Source organism: Babylonia areolata, chromosome 33 (genome assembly GCF_041734735.1).
Source record: "Babylonia areolata isolate BAREFJ2019XMU chromosome 33, ASM4173473v1, whole genome shotgun sequence".
NCBI lineage: Eukaryota > Metazoa > Mollusca > Gastropoda > Neogastropoda > Buccinidae > Babylonia > Babylonia areolata.
The window spans coordinates 377,501-382,500 of record NC_134908.1 but is presented as its reverse complement, the minus strand read 5'-3'; the positions used below and the strand labels follow the sequence as shown (position 1 = coordinate 382,500).

Below are 5,000 nucleotides of genomic sequence, written 5' to 3'. Positions count from 1 at the left end.
CATGTGCATATCAATACAAGAACTTGTGCACACTCACACATGAACGCACGCACGCACGTACACACACACACACACACACACACACACACACACGCGCGCGCGCGCGCGCGCGCGCGTTTGAATACAACACATTTCTGCCAAATGGGCACTATATGCATGTCTGCTACAAGACTAAGTTATACAATATCGTCAAAGAATCAATATGTTAACGAATGTATTCTTCTGTCCACATTATGTTGTGGAGTTATCAATATTCAGAGCACCGTCATGTTTTTACTTCCTAACAGACAAATTATATTCATTTTGTATCTGTAAATAAAGTAAATATGCTAATAAAATTGATAATAATAAGTACTTATATGGCGCAATTTTCCCATATATATATGTGCTCATGGGTTCTGTGCGCCTCACACGAAACACACACACACACACACACACACACACACACACACACACACACATACGTACGTGCATACATACATATGTGTGGAGACAAACAAATCGACTACAAGAATGTGTTACGGACGTACATACATACATATGTGTGGAGACAAACAAATCGACTACAAGAATGTGTTACGGACGTACATACATACATATGTGTGGAGACAAACAAATCGACTACAAGAATGTGTTACGGACGTACATACATACATATGTGTGGAGACAAACAAATCGACTACAAGAATGTGTTACGGACGTACATACATACATATGTGTGGAGACAAACAAATCGACTACAAGAATGTGTTACGGACGTACATACATACATATGTGTGGAGACAAACAAATCGACTACAAGAATGTGTTACGGACGTACATACATACATATGTGTGGAGACAAACAAATCGACTACAAGAATGTGTTACGGACGTACATACATACATATGTGTGGAGACAAACAAATCGACTACAAGAATGTGTTACGGACGTACATACATACATATGTGTGGAGACAAACAAATCGACTACAAGAATGTGTTACGGACGTACATACATACATATGTGTGGAGACAAACAAATCGACTACAAGAATGTGTTACGGACGTACATACATACATATGTGTGGAGACAAACAAATCGACTACAAGAATGTGTTACGGACGTACATACATACATATGTGTGGAGACAAACAAATCGACTACAAGAATGTGTTACGGACGTACATACATACATATGTGTGGAGACAAACAAATCGACTACAAGAATGTGTTACGGACGTACATACATACATATGTGTGGAGACAAACAAATCGACTACAAGAATGTGTTACGGACGTACATACATACATATGTGTGGAGACAAACAAATCGACTACAAGAATGTGTTACGGACGTACATACATACATATGTGTGGAGACAAACAAATCGACTACAAGAATGTGTTACGGACGTACATACATACATATGTGTGGAGACAAACAAATCGACTACAAGAATGTGTTACGGACGTACATACATACATATGTGTGGAGACAAACAAATCGACTACAAGAATGTGTTACGGACGTACATACATACATATGTGTGGAGACAAACAAATCGACTACAAGAATGTGTTACGGACGTACATACATACATATGTGTGGAGACAAACAAATCGACTACAAGAATGTGTTACGGACGTACATACATACATATGTGTGGAGACAAACAAATCGACTACAAGAATGTGTTACGGACGTACATACATACATATGTGTGGAGACAAACAAATCGACTACAAGAATGTGTTACGGACGTACATACATACATATTTGTGGAGACAAACAAATCGACTACAAGAATGTGTTACGGACGTATGGAAAAAGGTGACTGACTGAAACAGACGGAGTGTCAACATTGCCGTCACAGTACAGGGGTAATTTAAACGAGTAACCCATGTGCTTTCATAAATCATCCATTCATGGTGTCTCCCTGTCAGGGCAAATCATAATGTCGGCGCCGTGAGAGAGGCAGTCAGGCGTTGGACCTGTGGTCAGTGGTCACCTGTGGTCAGTTGTCACCTGTGGTCAGTGTTCATCTGTGGTCCAATGTTCACCTGTGGTTAGTGGTCACCTGTGGTCAGGGTTCACCTGTGGTCAGTGTTCATCTGTGGTCAGTGGTCACCTGTGGTCCAATGTTCACCTGTGGTCAGTGGTCACCTGTGGTCAGGGTTCACCTGTGGTCAGTGGTCACCTGTGGTCCAATGTTCACCTGTGGTCAGTGTTCACCTGTGGTCAGTGGTCACCTGTGGTCCAATGTTCACCTGTGGTCAGTGGTCACCTGTGGTCAGTGTTCACCTGTGATCCAGTGTTCACCTGTGGTCAGTGTTCACCTGTGATCCAGTGGTCAACTGTGATCCAGTGGTCACCTGTGGTCAGTGTTCACCTGTGGTCAGTGGTCACCTGTGGTCAGTGGTCACCTGTGGTCAGTGGTCACCTATCATCCAGTGTTCACCTGTGGTCAGGGTTCACCTGTGGTCAGTGGTCACCAATGATCCAGTGTTCACCTGTGGTCAGTGGTCACCTGTGGTCAGTGTTCACCTGTGGTCAGTGGTCACCTGTGGTCAGTGGTCACCTATGATCCAGTGTTCACCTGTGGTCAGTGGTCACCTATGATCCAGTGTTCACCTGTGGTCAGTGGTCACCTGTGGTCAGTAGTCACCTATGATCCAGTGTTCACCTGTGGTCAGTGGTCACCTGTGGTCAGTGGTCACCTATGATCCAGTGTTCACCTGTGGTCAGTGGTCACCTATGATCCAGTGTTCACCTGTGGTCAGTGGTCACCTGTGGTCAGTGGTCACCTGTGGTCAGGGTTCCAGGCCCCGTTCAGGTGTATTGTCTTTGGGAAAGACACTCTACTCCAGTCCCCCCACCCCCACCCTCTCTCACCGCCCCTCCCCCCTCCTCCCCGGTGTGAACAGGTACCACGGACGGACGTAAATAAATTCCACCAATATACGTCCGTGATGGTACCTGAATTCGGGGAAGGTTAAAACGGCGGAAGGAGAGGACTGGGCCCCGCCTTCCAATGCCCAGCCCTGGACACAGTGGACATGAATTCACTGCCCCAGTGGCCGTACAGGGCTACATTTAAGCAAGACCAGTTGTGAAGTTCTGAGCCCTGGTCAGTGGCTGGCCGACAGTGGGGCTGGAACGTGGAGCAGGGCAGACAGGCGTTTTGTTCGTCTACAGACAGGGCGAGGGAGTGGGAGAAAGAATGAGAGAGAGAGAGACAGGGAGACAGACAGACAGACATAGACACAGGAAGACAGAGAGGGACAGACCGGCACAGAGAGACAGACAGACAGACAGACATAGACAGACAGACAGACAGACAGACAGACATAGACAGACAGACATAGACAGACAGACAGACAGACATAGACAGACAGACAGACAGAGACAGACAGACAGACAGACAACCATAGACAGAGAGAGACAGAGACAAGCAGACAGACAGAGAGGGATAGACAGAGAGAGACAGAGACAAGCAGACAGACAGAGAGGGATAGACAGAGAGAGACAGAGACAAGCAGACAGACAGACAGGGATAGACAGAGAGAGACAGAGACAAGCAGACAGACAGAGAGGGATAGACAGAGAGAGACAGAGAAGACTGAACAATCCAATTTAGAAGTATTTTTTTCCGAGGTCAGTAGTAAAGCACTTGTGAGATTTTTTCCCCATTCAGTCCCTGCCCTAAATGCGGTGTACACTATACAACACTACACAACATTACATTACACTACACAACACAACACTGTACAGCACTTAACAACACTGCACAACACTGTACAACATTTAACAACACTGCACAACAATACTCAACAATTCACAGCACTACACAACACTACACAGCACCACACAACATAGCACAACACCACACAACACTGTACAACACTGTACAACACTGAACAACACTGTACAACACTTAACAACACTGCACAACAATACTCAACAATTCACAGCACTACACAACACTACACAGCACCACACAACATAGCACAACACCACACAACACTGTACAACACTGTACAACACTGAACAACAATACTCAACAATACACAGCACCACACAACAATACACAACACCACACAACACTGTACAACACTTAACAACACTGAACAACAATACTCAACAATACACAGAGAAATATTTTGTGATCAAAAGAAATACAAATACAACACCACACAATACTTAACAACACTACACAACAATACTCAACAATACACAATACTACACAGCACCACACAACACTGCACAACACTTTACAACACTGCACAACAATACTTAACAACACACAACACCACACAACACTACACAACAATACACAACACTGCACCACCAGTCCAGAAGAAACAACTTCATGTGATTCAATGAAAAACAAAAAGTTCAAAGGTGACTACTTTAGACAGTTCCAATCTCTTCAAAAATGTATCAAGGCGTGAGCTTTAAACTGAAGCCTCACACATCCTGATCAAACAGCTTCACTTACTGACCACGACAATTACTTTCGTTCATTTTACAGTTTTACCTCCCTTCAGCAGCTCTTATAGCATAAAAGAGTTTAGTAAGCCATGCTAGTGGCCACGAAAAAATGTCCACCATAACATGTGCTGTTCACTTTCACAGAACTATTTTCTGAAGCAAAGAACGTCGGTTGAAATGTTGGGTGTTTAGGAAAAGCACAACAGCAGGGGAAAAAAAAGAAGAAGAAGAAGAAACCAAAAACAAAAGAAAAGTGCGGATTCACACAAGTCACGGCATGGACATTTTGAATTCAGTGCACAAAACATGTGGAGTTGATGGGATGAGTTGTTCACCAAGAACACCGCTGCACGAAGTCCACGATGTAATCAGGGACACTCAGCCTGGAAGAGAGTCACAGAACATGACCCTGACTGTGTCCTGGAGCAAGCAGCTCCCGCGATCAGCCAACAGAACCGTTGCAGGTCCCAAACCCAAAGGGTCGAACCTCTTCCCAGATGTCTGCATCATGTGATGCCAGCAGCT

General features: G+C 44.6%; 1 protein-coding gene across 7 annotated transcripts in view; it reads right to left on the bottom strand.

The window, feature by feature from the left end:
- Positions 1 to 1,726: 1,726 nt before the first annotated feature.
- The window catches only part of LOC143277047 (uncharacterized), a 22,364-nt gene continuing 19,090 nt past the window's right edge, over positions 1,727 to 5,000 (bottom strand). For 4 of the 7 annotated variants that reach the window (XM_076581777.1, XM_076581778.1, XM_076581775.1 and 1 more), the window contains one exon: positions 1,727 to 5,000. This exon is cut by the window's right edge and continues 1,685 nt beyond it. The gene's annotated coding sequence lies outside the window, so the exon portion shown is untranslated. The other 3 variants (XR_013053668.1, XR_013053667.1, XR_013053669.1) reach the window with 3 other exon arrangements.